We start from the raw sequence: 17,338 nt of genomic DNA, 5'->3' as shown, positions 1-17,338 counted from the left end.
CATGGAGCAGCCGTAGCAAAACCTCCATTCCTGCCCATGGCATACAGGACAGATCATTTCTATGAATTATTTTCTCAAATGCCAGAGTCCATGCCGTGCTCCAAATGAGGTGGATCATATGGCTGAGTTGAGGTGGAACATTCTGGAACTATTACTACAAAGGTGGCCAAAGTCAGAGCACTGTCTCACTTCGGTACATCATTCTCCAAAATTTATTTTGCACACAATATGCAACACATCCTATTATATTTCTATTTATTTATGAAGACAAACATGGGTATATTATAATTATTTTAGTTAAAATAAGAATTTAGGTTTTAAAAAAATGTTTTTGTCCTATAACTGAAGAGATAATATAATCTTTGCACTTCTTCCTAGGTATGTCTTATGTAGAAAGGCAGCAAGATCAAGCTAAGTTTATTTCAAATTTGCAATCTTTTTGGAAAGGCGGTAGTTACTTGCTTCTGTATTTGAATTCACATTTCTGGTTGTTTAAACCTTCATGTACTCACTAAGTCAGGTTAGTGATCTGTTATTTTATATTTATTAGGTATTTACAGATAAATCTGTTTCCCAGACCACAAGCTTACAGGTAGAAAAAAAAGGACATTTGAGAGTCCATGTTTTGGAATGTATTATATATTTAATTAGATGACATTAGTTACTTCAAAAGCATAGATACAGTTCATGAAAATATTTGAGCTCACATGCAGATGAGTTTTATAAAGTATGGACGGCAGTCACTCTGTACCTGGGCACTGTGTGATGTGGTCTCCAAGGAGCTTCATTTGCCAAGAGGCTGGACATTCATTTGAAGAACAATTTCAGTGGAACAAATGATGAACATCAACCCCCAACTGAAATTAATCCAATATTTAATTATCAAATACTGTATACAAGCAAAAATGTGCAATTCTTTAATGACTCACCCCTTATTTCCCCAAGGAAGCTGTGAAATAATATTGTTGATACTCAAAAAGTAATGTCATAGCGTTTCTCATGAAACACTGCTCTAGGTAAATATAAAGGATGTAATATAATCCCACACAACAAAAGTCACACAATAAAAGTATCCTTAACGCTCTGTAACTAAAACATATTGCAACAGGGCTGGGCACAGTGGTGCATGTCTATAATCCCAGTGGCTCAGGGGGCTGAGGCAGGAGGATTGCAAGTTCAAAGCCAGCCTCAATGAGCCCCTAAACAACTTAGTGAGACCCTTTCTAAAAAAAAAATAAGTAAATAAATAAATTAATTAATTAAAAAGAGCTGTGGATGGTGGCTCAGTGGTTAAGCGACCCTGGGTTTAATCATTTTTGTGTACCAAAAAAATAAATATATATATTGCAATAGGTAGCAACAATGTTATTTGCAAAATCTCCCAATGCTTTTTGAGTATATAACCATCTCTATGAAATGTAAATCTTGGAGCCAGGAGCAAGGTATGGATGAACACTTTTGGGGGAAAATAACTAAATGTTTTTGAGTACATGTTATTGCCATTATCATCTTTGACCATCAAGGTAAAATGAATCATAGAGACAAAACCAGATTATTTTTTTTTGATAATCATTAGTTTGTGAATATTTAGATTAGTTTTTGCTTCATTGCTAGCTAGAAAACTTGGACTATTTTGTAGTAATGGCAGGTATCTGTTTTTTCACTATGTAGTAGGAAAAGTTGAAGATTATCCTGCTGTAAGGCTCAGTGATATTGACACCTGGAATGTCAAGTGTTTAGGTTATTACAGACTGCCGTTGTAAATTTAATTGTATTTTAAAATGCCAAATGATTTTTGAATGTTGCATCCTTAATAATTTTTGAGAAACTCTAGCTGTTTCCTTATCATAGGGCCCCAGCATTGGTGAGTCTGGTGTGGGTAGAAGCTTCACCTCACACCTTCTTGCCGTGGTCCAACTTGTATGTTAACAAACCTCTACAACAATCCTCTTTATTTTTTATTTAAACAATATTTATCAAAATAGCATGTGCTTTAAAAAATGTAAAAGTTGGTAAAGTGAATGTACTCATATCAATCGGAAAAAAATGGCCCAAGACCTTTAATAATTCACTTTAATGGATTAAATTGCACACACAGACAAGAGCATATTCTAAGTGAGAGAAAGCACCATCAACATATTTTTTCCCTTTCAATTTGTTAGTACTTTTATATAGAAGTACAATTACAACTTTGTGAAGTTTGATTGTCTATGTTTTAATTATCAAATTTAAATAGAATGTATTCAAGTTTCAACTCTGGTTGCAGAATCAATATTCAATCACAACTTTTGCAGTTAGCTTCCATGAGCCTTCAAACAAATGAAGGGAAAAAATGTCTTAATAATTTGGTAATATTCAGAAGCTTTCACAGAATTAATGATATTGAATGACAACTCACTGTTTATTTCATAATCATATTTAAAGCTCAATTGAGAAAAATCACAATCTAGAATATTAATCAGAAGAAAAAGAAAATACTTTCTAAGCCACCCAATATTCACAATTTATTAAAGCAAACATTTAAGATTTTGAAGCTTGGCAGTCTCCACAGAAGCTGGGATGTCTCAGCTCTAATATCTGAAGGCTATCAGAAGTCTGCTTCCTCTGTTATGACAACTTAAGCTAATTAGATCACGCAGAAACATTTCTTTTTCTTTCTTTCCCTCATCACTGAGTAATGATCAGATTTCTGCACATGAATATAGCAAGAGAGTTTAATGTCTATGCAAGATGTTCAAGAATAAATCAATTTCAAATCAGTCCATCCTATTATTTAAAAAAAAAGTTGAACAAATCATATCATTTGACATGCAAAAAACTAAATGAAGCAGCCAGGGTAGAAAGTGGAGATGAGAAAATGTTAAGACTGACTGGGAGGCAAGTAGTTGCAGCAGCAGAAAAGTAGTTGCAATCACCTTCAAAACTTACAAAAGGCCAATTACAGAAGGGGAAAGCAAACAGGCCCTGACCAAAGGCTCTGGCCGCCCAGTTAGTTGTTCCTGTTGAGGATGCTTCTGTCTTCAGACATTGGCATGACACCCAAACACACAAATCAGGGTCATCAGAGACACCTCACCACTTGACCTTGATCTACAATTCTTACATTCTGTACTTTGGTCAGATGTGTCTTTTGGCATTGCAGAGAGAGAGGAAGCAGATGCCAGGATGAAGAGGAAGGAGCAAGGAATTCTGGAATCTTCTGTTCCTCAGCTGGTACCCCAACTCTGCTGGATGGGCTTACTCTATAACATATTATGGGAGACAGCTTAGAATTTTACATTGCAAGCATTTCCATGTCTAAACAGCTGCATTGGTGTTGGCCCAGGTCTCAATCAATTTGATACACTATCCAGAGTTTTCTTTACAGGGAAAACAATATTTCCAAATTCTTCTCTGGTTCTGATATTTTAAGAATGAAATCACTGGATTAAGCTAAATCTGTCACAGAAATTCTATGGCTGTATGTAGTGCTATCCTGCCTGTCTGTAAAGTCACTGGTTTTTATATGAAGATAGTTTTGTCACCTCCATGTAGAAACAGATTTAAATATCATTAAGAAAGAAAAAGAAAGGGAGACGAAAAAGATCACGTAAAACACAGACTAGTCTAATTGGATCAGCTTACATCACTTACATTTTGAGTATTAGTAAAATGTATCAGTAAAATGATTTCCAAGGTACATAAAGAGATGTTCAGTAAAACTGAAAGATGTTTATGATTTCTTCAATGAAATTGTTTAACATATGTCACCAGATTCCGAGTAATTGAATGTAGTCATACAAAGATCTTGTCAGAAAAATATGGAAATGACTTACTGGCTACTTGAAGAAAACATATAACTAAAAGTTTCTAGTTCTGTCGGCTACATTGTGAGCCATCTATGAAATATTTAAAAAAAAACCTCAAAATCTGCTTTGCATTTCATGAATTTAAGTATGCTTTATTTCAAATACTATTTTTTTTCATTGGAAATATTTGATCTGCACTTAGTTTTTTTATTACATTTACTATTGGAAAAATAAATTCATATACCTTAGTCACTCCAAATGTTATTCAGGTAGTTTTCAAATACTTGAATTGAGCCTTAGTTTCTTAATTTAAATTTTCATTAATTAACATGGAATTAAAGTATAAATTCAGTTATCTAAATATACATTTCACATCTCAAATTCTGATAGACCCGGGATAGACCCAGGGATGTTGGCACACATCTATAATCCCAGAGACTGAGGAAGCTGAGGCAGGAGCATTGCAAGTTCAAAATTAGCTTCAGTATGGGCTGAGGATATGGCTCAAGCAGTAAGGCACTTGCCTGGAATGCGCAGGGCACTGAGTTCAATACTCAGCACCACATAAAAATAAAATAAAGATGTTGTGTTCACTGAAAACTGAAAAATAAATATTAAAAAATTCTCTCTCTCTCCTCTCTCTCTCTCTTAAAAAAAAATTAGCTTCAGTAGCTTAGTCAGGCCCTAAGCAACTTAGTGTCAAAATTAAAAAAAAGAAAGAAAAAATCGTGGCTCTGTGGTTAAGGGTCCCTGGGTTCAAACATGGGTACTAAAAAAAGAAAGAAAGAAAAGAGAAAATTCTCAATAGAAATATGACTAATGAATACCATACTGAACAGAATAGTAATCTAGAAAACCTCTTTAAAATCTATATTGTACAACCCGAGGAGAAAAAAGCTCTGAGGATGAGCCAACATAAATTTCCAAATTTAACACTTTCAAATTCATTTTTAAGGCTAAATAACTAATATGCATATGAGTTGGTTTTCAGTTAGGTAGCACTATAGATGGAGCTTTATAGTTCATTATATATATATATATATATATATATATATATATATATATATATATATATATATATATAAAGGTATAAGCCATGAAAAATAATCAAATTGATAGTAAGTAACTTTATTTCCTATTATACTCTCCCTTTGTAGGGTCCACTAGTTTCTCAATGGTCTGCAGAGTGCAGGTTTTTTTTTTTTTTTTGGGGGGGGGGTTATTGGGGATTGAACTCAGGGACACTAGATCAATGAGCTACATCCCCAGCCCTATTTTGTATTTTATTTAGAGACTGAGTTGCTTATCACCTCCCTTTTTGCTGAGGCTGGCTTTGAACTCGCAATCCTCCTGCTTTAGCCTCCTGAGCCACTGGGATTACAGGCGTGCACCACTGCACCCGGCTGAGTGTAGTGTTTTTACAAATGGTTATTTTATTTGATGCTCAAACAGTTGGTTGGAGATTGAGTAGCTTTGCATTATGTTGGACAGAGAGGAATCAAGAAGTTAAAATGATATCATGTGTATTTTCTGTTCTCAGGTCAATCTGGGTGCATTAGTTAGGACACCTAGAGTGAGCCCAAGGAAGGTTTTCGGTAAGTAAGCAGTAGGGAAAGGTTTTCTGTGGGTCTCTCTTCAATATGCATGATTTCTGAGCAGGGCTCTGGCTTCCTTGGCTCCAGGTTCTGCTTTCGGTTAAAGGTGGTATTTTCCTGGAGCAAAGGCTTTGCATGTCTATTCTCCATAATAAAAGGTTGGAGATCCTTAAGTTAAGGATCTTCTGCTTTCACACAACCTGTGCACTGTTCATGGAGATGAGTCACTTGGGCCTCTTTACATAACTCCATGAGAAGTGGGGCTCGGAAACAGGGAAAAAATGACTGCTCTCGACTACTATTATTGCTATAACAAGCTCAGCTTTTTCTCTGACTCAGAAATCTTACATCTTCTTATAGCATTTGTGTACAGATGGCAGGCTAAATTGATGGTTTTCAAATAAGGTAAAATCTCACTCTATAAAATTGTTGATGAAGCTTACTTTTTATATCCATTATAAATAATTTGCTGTATAATTCTTTTACCTTGGGATACTTGTTTTTGTGTATTTTATGTAACAGAACACAACATTTTATGTTAATAATTAAACAATGTAGATTTAAGTTTTAATTATCTGTTCAAATTAAAACTCATCTAAATTTGCATGCTCAGTTTCAATGTAAATTTTAAATAAATGCTTTAAATACATATTTAAAATTTTAAGTACTTTTCTGTTGGGTCACAAATACTTTAACAATTTCAAATTATAATATCATGTACAGCAGTAAGAATAGCAATAATCTGACTTTTAAAAGATATTACAACCAATGTAAATATCTTACTAAAATGGGTTATAACATCATGTCCTATCAGGTTTGCAAGAATTATTTAAATACAGAAGTAATTAGCTGCTGCTTAGTCTGAGAATCTACCATGGGCCACTGTGCTGGACAAAGTGTAGACTGATTCATTTCCAAATAATGTTTATCATAATAATGAAAAGTGTTTATCATAATACCATATGGATACAGCCTGATATTTAAAGAGAAATAGTAGTGAGTTGTGAAATATTTTCAATTAAAAAGAAATTTCCAAGTTGTAGAAAATGCTTCATTTTCGCACTAAAAATATATTCCCCCTACTTTTAAGTCAGTCTTGGTAGATGTATTTTGGTGTGAGTATAAAATTATTTTAGTATAATTAAATCATTTCAGTTCTAGCATTACAAATTTAATTTTCACAGGCTGGAGTACAGAAAAATTTATGAATATTGGCTAGTGCAAAATGTTTTCATCACAATACTCTTTTTTATTTACTTGCCTATTAAAGGGATTTTGTTGAATGCTTATAATAGACACAAACTGGAGCAACTCTCCAGCTTCCAAATTCTCCAAAGACTTTCTTTTCTTTTGGTCATGATAGATGGTTTCCAGGACAGAAACATGATCTAGCTTAGATCTAGCATATCTCCCTCCCAGAGGAGGTTAGCCCTCTGATTTCTAGTTTCCCTGAACCTCAATTGCTGTGCCTTTCTCCAGATTTTATGAGCTTTACCAATATCCATCGTTAGTTTTTCTGGTTAGAATGTGTTTCTGCTACTTTCAACTAAACAGTCATCATTTGTATGTGTTAGGCAATGGGCAATTTTTAAATGAAAAATAATGGGTATGATGAAAAATCAAGCAGTCACAAATATCATGCAATTGAATGGAGACAAGTAAATCGTCAGGTATAAAGCATGAGATAAATAATTGCTAAGGCAAGAGTAAATGATGGTTTTTCGTGAGGACATTTGAGTGACTTTTGACTCAGTCTCATTTGATAGGTACAAGGGTGCAGAGTTAGACTCCTCCATTTTCTTTCACTTCCCACATCTTACCCATGATGAAACTGACTGGAGTAGTCTGCCCTGTGAATAGCATTCTGATTTTTTCACTCCTCTTAGCTATCTTCATCATCACGGTGTCCCTGAGCAAGCACAGCCCACCCATAACAAAGAGGACTATGGACAAGTGATATTCGTCCTAACTGTTTCAGGTACTCAAGTTTTAGGGGATTGTGGGACTACAGACTGACTGGTGCCTGGTTGTAGAAGCAACAGAGGCCTAGGTCACCAGGAATATGGCATTGAATTATTGTACAAAGAAAAAAAAACTTTAATTCTCAAGTCATTGAAATAGATCCTTATCTTTTTAAATGATAATTTCTAAAAATAAAAAGGCAGGATTCCATTCAACATTACAAGTAATTGCAATACATGTCAAGACAGATTTTTAAAATTTTTCTGCCTAAAATTTTAGATAAAACCTATAAAAGAATATGTAACTTAATAGTAGAGTACTGTCTGTCTAGCATGCATGATACTTTAGGTTGAATCTACAACATAGAAAAGAAAGAAAAGTGATCAGAAAAATATTAACTAAAGAAAGATATACAGTGATGTTACTATTGGATAAGATAAAATCTAAGAAAAGAAACAATACAAAAACTTTTACATTCATTGAAATCATTTGAAAGAAAAATAGTGCCATTAACTTGCATTCAAACAGTTGAGAATTTATAATTCAAAGCATTAATTAATAAAACTACCAGTATACTTGGCAAATACCTGAAAATGTTTAGAAAATGTTTAATGTATTCTATCGGAAAACAAAATTTTCAAAGACAACAATAAATGACCCTAAATAAGAATTGAATAACAAAATAAGATCTAAATTATAGGTATGTATACATATATTTGAAAGGCAAAGACTATATACAGAGAACTATTATAAAATAACCATGAATGAGATCACTAGAGAAATCTCAAGACATCTTTCACATGTTATATCATTAAAAATATAATTATTCACCACAATTTGATGAAATTATCAAGTAAGAATAATTAACATTCCCCAAATAACATATGTTTCCATAATGAAGGATAGAGAAGAAACAATAAAAATAATTTGATTAAAATGACCAAAAACATGACATATGAATATAGATAATCCAATACTTTAAAGAATTATATCCTTTAATGAATCTATAGTAATCATAAAAGTTTTTAAGTAAATCAGTAAATTTAGTTTTAAAAAAGCAAAATATTATAAAAAAATAGAAGTGACAAGCAATAGCATAAAAATTTCAAAATACAAATCTATCACCAATAAATTATCACTATTAATACAACCTAAAGAGTACCATTTAAAAATGAAATAAATTAGAAAATACAAACATACAGTAACAAATATAGAAGAACAAAGAGTCCCTTACAGCCAAAGCAAGACAAAATCAAACAGAAAGTTTGACTTATAAGAACATACAGTGTGGCCTCTGACTGCTGCAAGTCTCAGTAAAATTACACTGGGGCCCAGCAAGGGCTTCTGCTTCTTCTACATCCTAAAATTCTTCTCTTCAGCAATGTCAAATCAGTAGAAAAGGTGCCAAAGTAGCTGTGCAGCTATTTAATTTATTATTCGTTTTTAACTTTGATGAAATGTAATAAAAGGAACAAGACTTTAGCACTCTGGATATCCCAAAACATACCGAAAACCTCTTTTCCAATCCATCTGTAAAAGAGGTCTTTGGGGCTTGGAATATGAATCTGTTGATAGAGTGCTTGCCTTGCATGTACAAGACCCTGGGTTCAATCCCTAGGACCCTCCCCTGCCCCGCAAAAAAAGAAGTATTTGACTTGATTCTTTTTATATGATTAAAAAAGGAATCCTTTGGAATGTTTCCTCACATACTTGCCACGATGCAGACTCACTGTTAACGACTATTTTAGGAGGTTTGGGCCATTTTTCTCATTATGGCGCCATTTCTATCTTGGTAAATTCATTGCAGGAGTCAATGTAATTTCCACTTTTAGAGTAAGAGTGTAGCTGTGCTTGGGTAATTTCCAGTGTGTTCTGACATCTCTCATTGCCTTGGCCCCAGAAAAGCTTTGCTGAATTATTTCTTGTTTTGTTGTCACTAGATAAGGTATCAGAGATCTTTATGCTCTTGTCAGCATATGGAATTACCTCACTTTATATCCATAAACTATTGCTGCTGTTCTTCCCTGGTCACATACAAGGGGATAAATTCTTGCCTTAACTCATTATCTCCTCATGGATTTAGGAACGGAGGTCACAGAATCTTTCTATTAATTCATAAAGCAAATGGAATTTTTTTATAATTAATTTAAATTACAGAAACTTGAAAGATTTAAAAATTACACCTAAAAAACTAAAATTCAAAATAAATTGATACCAATAAAACTTTATGTTCATTTTTTAATGGGCAAAACCTTCTTTAATCAAGGAATGTGAGACAAAAACAAGTTGAGCTGTGTTTAGAGAAAATGCAAAACACTTGTTTTCCCAAAATGTCACAGATAGAATTAAAAAGTAAATAGTTACTGTTAAAAAAACACTATTTTTTAGCAAATAATTATTGTCTTCATATATATGTAGATCTTATCATTGGATCACTATACATTTGTACTCCATTAAAATTAAGAAATGTCTTGGAAAGATAATTTTCTTAATTTCTGATACATTATAAAATTCATACAACATGTATGAATTGCCAAGATCATTGTAATGTCATGTGTAGCTAATAAAAAAAATTCATACAACACAAAAAAGTCGATTAGAAGAATATCATAAAAATAACAAAAAGAAATAATTTTTTATTAAACTGACAGATATTAAAGTCATTTAATATTAAATGTTTGGAAGATATTGAAGTAGCCTTCACCATTGAGGAGAGTAAATTGCTGAAACATTTTTGTATTTTCTAGTGTTTGATATCATGTTTTTACTTTTATGAAGCTACCTTAAGGAAAAAAATAAGATAGGGTAAACATTTATTTGCAATGATATTAATAATTCTATCATTTTAATAAGGGAAACAAACTCAAGATTCCACATTCATTTCTCTTCCTAATAGTCATGAATCTCCTGGTATTATAGTTCTGGGGATAAAATGGAGACTAAGACATACCTGTCCTGTCCATGGAAGAATATCATATCCAACCCAGTGGTGGGAGTCAGCATTTATAAACCATTTCACTGCTAGATATGTATTTACACACCAGATGCAAGGGAGGTACAGGGAACTTTTGAGAGTGCATCCACGGGGTTACTGGGAAATGAGTAGAAACTCCGGAATCCTGAGACACTTGGGAAGAAAAACTTGAAAGGTTTTGGTGCTGGATTGGTTATGGCCTTGATGGGGAAGGAGGCATTGTAAATGGCTTTTAACTTTCTGGTTTGAATAATCTACTAGATAACAATAATGTTTACTGAAATAAGAAACTCTTAAAGCGCCTTTGGTGCATGAACCTAGAACTTAGAAGTGAGCTCTGATGGAAATTCACATTTGGTCATCCTCCTGGGCACGTAGGGAGAAGCAGAAATTGCACTGCAGATGTGAGTTTTTGCAAAGACAGTGAATAGGACTGTATAATAACACATTTGTAGATCTTATAAATTCTTGATGGAGTCCAGAAAAACAATTGACACTATGAAGTAGCACAGAAATCAGTGATGACATCTGTCTTTTTACACTAGATTTGAGAGACACTGGGCCTCAGAAAACAACCACACTATAAGGCTTATCATTTTTTGACCTAAGACAAGAGAGAGTACTTATGACCCATCTTTATAAATTTAGGCAATAGGAAAATAGTTAAATATATTTATTTTTAAAATATGAAAAAAAAATCAACCAAGCATAATTTAAATCAATGAAAAATACATCTAAATATATTGTTTAGTCAATTCCTCAAATACACAGCTAGTAGGATAAGTAATGTTGTTATCTTTTCTCTTATAATTAGAAATATACAAAATCTTAATCAATATCTCAACCCCATGGCATTTGATCGACTTTCCCTGTGAATAGCATTCTAAGTACCATGCGTGCAGCCCTTGAGGCCTGTTTCCTTGAGTACTTCTGTCCCTACCTGCCCTGATTTCTTTCTTCAGCCTCTAAGAGACTTGGTCTGTGTTTATACATTCTCAAAGCTTCAAGTCAGTTAGGTGTAAGACTGCTTGCTATTGAGCGACTCACAGGATTAGATGGTAAACTTGTCCAAAATTTTCACTTTACTAAATGTAGCCCTTACCATAGTTGAGTGCACATTTTAGAAAGTGTTAGAGTCCTACATTGGTTAATTAATGACTATTTGTTTGTTACTTTCAATGAGAGAAAGCTTCTCTTATGTCAGAGTGTTTAGAACTTACTTGAGAAGTGAATTTAACACGCACAGCATGGGCCTCAACAGAAAGATGTAAAAGGCACATTTGAAATTAATCTTGCTGGAAGAAGTCAAGGGCTGCTGCAGCATGGGCCAGGGGAGTCAAGGACCTTCTGTTCCTTGTAGCTGAAAATATCCTGATTAATAGAACCATTAAATATGTGATACCAATGAAGACGGGTGTCAACAGAAAAAAGTTGGCCAAAGAGTGAAATGCTGTTTTCTGGGAATAAATATCTAAATAACAGAGTATCTTCCAAAGCCTGATATTGGAGGGCGAGTGTTGTGGCATTACGTGTTCAGTCGTGAAGAGAGGTGTTGCAGCTAAGGTTTAGTGAGCCAAATATTTCCAGGAAGTGGTTTGGGTTTGTCCTGATGACCCCCCATGCTTTCCACATGAAGTACGACAGGAATAGGTTGCAGTCTTTACTCAATTAATATACTGTGATTGAATATTTAAGCAAGGGTAAATCCTCCTGCACTGAGACTGGGGTAATAGCAAAAATATTTCTGTGGGCTCAATTTAACATTGAAAATGATGGCAGTGGGTGTAAAATGGAAAGCGAATCTACTTGTGAGTTACAAAGCACTTCACTAGATTAGGTGAGACACAGACACACTGATAGTTCCCAAAGAGTTTGGATCATTAAAACTTTCCCATCCACCTTCCTTTGTTTAATTAGCACAGACAGATATAGTGAGATCTAATGATTTTACTGTTTTATATTTTTTAAATAATTCATGTTTGTTTTAGAAAGAACAAAAATTATAAATCTAAAATTAGGAACAAAAATATTTAAAATGAGAAAATGCTACAAATATTACAGATACAACCCAATGTAACACACACACACACACACACACATATATATATTCTAAAATATACATCTTAAATTATTGGTTTAATATATCTGAAAAAATATTTTGAGATTAGACACATGTTAGAGCAATTCAATCACATTTTAAAATTGCTGATATGCATTAGAACTATCCTTTTTTATAATCAAATTACTGATCCTACATTTGTATATTGGCTAGATGTGCACGTGCCTCTGTTATTGATGCTTTACTCTGATTTGCTGGGTTGGTAGTGACTTTGAGTGCTCTTTTGTCTGAAACTACCAGATTCCATCATGACAAAATGCATCAGAAACTCTAAAACGTGATTCTGTAGATTGGAATGTGTAAAACGTGCAAGGACATAAATGGCTGCTAGCTCCTTTACTGGTGTGAGGCTTTGAGGGTGTGCTCCATAAGCACAGGGATTCTTATTAATCCCCTTCCAAAAGATTAATGGCATGTATGATCCATTTACAACTGTACATATATGTACATATTCATATACACATACATGTCCTCCCAGGTACACACACATATAATGTGTAAGCTTTTAGTAATAATTGAATTTCTCTTTCAAGTGTCAAAGGAAACTCAGTCCTCTCACAAATTCACATTTCTAGTGCTTGGAAGAGCAGTCCTCACCCATCTCTGCCTTTCTGTGGCTTCTCCACTTCTCATGTGCATCAGAGCTGAAATAGCCATTCACAGAGAAATGCAACTTGTGGTTCTGTGTTAGGTTCTTGAGATTGAAAAGTTCAGCCTGGAGGGAAGTAGATGTCTTCCTGAGAGTCTTTCCTGAACCACAAGACAGACCACAAAATCATAACTGTGGAAGTGATGACATCGCATAAAATCAATCTGTACTTCAAAACCCCTACGAGTCTACTTCCTGCAGTTGGATCCCTAAAATGACAGTAGGCACTGAATGATCAGCAAAAACAAGGAGTGGTGTAACAGAGGGAAAGTCAGAGCAGAGAGAGAAAATGATCTTCATTAATCATAGTTAATTTGATTTCACAATTCTTTCAAGAGTTGTGTGACCACGTGAACATATTGCTTACTCCCTTAAGAAGGTTTGTAAATTTGCTCCTAAAAAAAAATAATTGTTTTTACATATGTGATTCATTTTGTTACTAATTCCTGTTTTCCCCTCTATTGCTCTATTTTAAATGCAGAACCATTATGTCTGTTTTAGAGAGAGGCAATCTGCTGCCCTCTGAAGTGGAATCTGCATAGGCATGGGTGCCAGCCGGCGATGCTCCAGTACCTGTCAATCATTCCCTTTAACACCATCAGCTGTGCTTCAGGACAGTGCAAACTTTGTACCTTAGCCCAAATGAGGTGTTTATGGAAAGTTAAATAACATGCACCCCAAGCTCATATATTTTAGAAACTTCAGTGCTTTCTAGGTTTTCAGATAAGCTGCTGACAGCCAATAACAAAGGATTTGCAATTTGTCTCTTCATTGGGTAATAAAATGATCACATACATATGCTTTACTTTGGATTCCTAACTCTTTGGAGTTGTTTAGATAATATCCTTCTGTTTATTCAATACAACACCCATAGGCATTACAAAAGACCCTTATATGTGAATAGACTAATACACTGGGGCCATTTTCTGTATTATTATTATTTTTATTATTATTATTTTGGTGGTGCTGGGATTGAACCCAGGAACTCATACACAATCAGCAAACTCTCTACTACTAAGTTGTACCCCCAACCCTATATAGTTTAATTTTATATTATTTAGTAGGTAGTATATATGCTACTAAATCAGTTGATTTTTATTAATATATTGTGGCTTTCAAGTAAATACTTTAAAACTAATATGCCTCCAAATATACACCTTTCCTACCATCTCTAAATGACAGAGAAATGACTTTAATTTGCATCAAACCATCTGTTATGGGTTTGGGGAACAGATTTTATATTAACTGTAGGTTTAGTCAATATTCATTACTTCACGTTGTGTTTTTCACAATACAAGGTAAATAAAATTATTTTTGAAAATAGCCAGAGGGAGCTTAAATTGAGACATCTCCTTTTCTTACTATGAATTACTTGCATATTTAAAACTTTCTCGTAGAGTTTACTTCTGAGTTTCATCTAATGCTTTTGTCTTTTGGTAGGGCTAGTTAGAAACTGTAAGGTGCTATGTATAACTTGTATTATCTTTCTTGAAAAAATTGTATGTATAGATATCAATTAAATAGTGAAAGAGAGTTTGGTTAATACACATAAATGAAACTTCATATTCTGTATTTGGCAGTAATTCAGCAAACTTATTTTTCAGTTAACCTCATCAAGAAATTTTCCTAGTAGTGTGACCAATTTTGTCTTGAAAAACCAAGATTGGTTGCCATCTGCTTAAATCTTTTTAAGGAGCATGAGCATGGTAGGAGAGGTTGTGATTGCAGATGTATTGACCATGGCTGAAGCCATGGAATCCCCATATGAAGTTCTGATTTACTCTTGAAAGCAAAATCTCAGAAATTGCTAACACAAATATAATGCATATTTACAACTAATTTACAAATTGATGTTTATATTTGACCATCAAAGTCCATATTTTTAAATGTATATCTTTTATGTATTTTAAATGTTAATCTGTTTTCTAGTAAATGAATACAATTGGCAAGGAAATTATAATAATTTACTAAAATAGTTCATTATTCTTAGTATTTATAGACTATTCTGCTATAAATGTAATATTCTTTGCAATTACTCCTTGCAAGTACTATTTACTTTTGATGTTTACTAGATGTTAGCACTGACAGTTTAAGGAAGACAGTATCACCCTTACCAGAGACAGGAAATAAATTAACTGAATGTATTTTTTTTTCTCCCTGAGGTAATGACATGAACTTTTTTGAAAATTAAGGAATATTCAATAGTGTTATTTACTTAAGAGTTTACCCCCAACTAGTATAGCTTCAGTAGTTATTTAACAACACATCAATTGTTTATTTTAAAATATTTTAATTTAAAAAAATGCAGAATGAATAAGTGAAATTAGATTTTGCCTAAACAGGCTATCGATCTAGCCCCATATGGGTCAAATTATGTATAATGTTGCCGTTATTGAAAAAAAAATGTAATTATTTGATTCTGAATAGCTTGTTTCTTTGGTTTGAAGCCGTTGTTTTCCTGTTGATGTTGGATGTCCATGTTGGATGCTGATGGAATGATTGCCCTATTTGACTTCAGAAAATGTGGCCAATGAAATAAAACTATGACACTTGTCTAAACAAAGCAACTGTCAATTCACATCACAGGCTCCTTCTAAATAAAGGACTCCAGTACATTAAATTTGTTTTTCTTTAATGAACCTAACCCTTTTCACTGTCATTACTCATTCCTTCTAAAAACAGTGGAAAATGCAATATATTACTCAACTGAGACCATTTGTCTTGAGGTGCATATTTTATTGATGTAAATAAATGAGATTCTGGCTCACTTAACTACCAATGTTTTGATTTTATAGAAATTCTGAATGTACCTTGAAAGTTGTCATTTTTAAAATTATCCCTCCTTCCCAGAGGCTCTTGAAATAATCTGAAGGAGACTCAATGTAAACCAGTATCTTTATAAATTTTGACACACCATTGTCATGAATGTGTGTTAAGTGATAAATACGTGTTGATGATATTACAGATATAATTCCTTGATAAGTGTGCATGTCATAATACATAATCTTACATAAATCCAGTTCTTTGCAGGTCTCTATTAAATGTATTATTCAATATATTCTTTTTGCTTTGGTTAAACTAGAATCCAGTCTTCTCCATATCATTATATAATTATTGCAAAGAAATAGTGTCTCTGATTTATTATCATATTTCCACTGGAAACAAGAATGAATTAAACCTTTATGTCAAATCTCTGTTGCCTGCAAATGCATGACATTTTGACCTCTAAATTTCCAAAATAGTACAGGCTATTGAAATCTCACATGCTATGTTGCAGGGAGCACATAAGCCAGACACTCAACATTCACAGAAGGATGATTTGCAGCAATAGCCTTACTGCCTTGAAAAAGAAATAGGCTATTTCCTTTTGTTTCTGGGCTGTGAGAAAATTGTTAAGCATATTCATAATTTGGGAAGGAAGATATTTGGTGGTGTCAGTGTTTTGGAATGTTGCAAAATTCGATATCGTTTATATTCTTTGTGCTCTTCTCTATAAATGCAATCTTGGGAGAACTCAAGTGTAAATTATCCTCCTTGATAACTTTCTCCCCCCAGTGAAAAACCAAGTAAAGAAGTTGATCAGTTGGGTAGAAAAAAAAATGAGTTAAGTAGAATTCAAACAGATTTGAACCTGATGGCAACTTTTTAATAAAAGGAAAGATTTCCTCTAAAGATGTGACATTACCAAAAAACTAAAAACAAATTAAAATAGACTTTACAATATCTAGTCAGAAAACAAAATCAAACTATTGCTATTTCCTTAGGAATTTGTATCGATGTTTTCTTTCTTTAGAGTTTTCAAAGTCAATGCATCTGAAAATTACATTTCCTCTGCTGTATCCCTTAAGTGATGAGGCATTATTATGTTATCAGCATAGAATCTCTTTGTAAGGTCATTGATTTAATGCAATACTTTGGCCATTTCTTTATTCAGGAAAGAAAATTAACCTTTACTAGGTATGCATTACTACAAATTGCATAGGGCTTAAAATAATGTAGTCCATCTTATGAGGATAAAAATAAACATGGGTTAAATATTTGCTTCTGAGAAAAGCGAGAACATTCTGTTTTTAAATGAATAATCTTAATTCAAAAATACCAGGAAAAAAGAGATGGGGAAAATAAATTCCATTTATCTTATCCTACCTTCATGAACTCAATCTTCAATATAGAGAAGTATTCAACCCAGTCATCTTTTCTTTGCATTTATAATTATGTATATGTGTATATATATATATATATATATATATA

The sequence above is a fragment of the Marmota monax genome, unplaced genomic scaffold, assembly GCF_021218885.2.
Source record: "Marmota monax isolate L192 unplaced genomic scaffold, Marmota_monax_Labrador192_F-V1.1 WCK01_AAM20220418_F8-fsc00026, whole genome shotgun sequence".
Classification (NCBI taxonomy): Eukaryota; Metazoa; Chordata; class Mammalia; order Rodentia; family Sciuridae; genus Marmota; species Marmota monax.
This window is presented reverse-complemented; position numbering follows the sequence as displayed.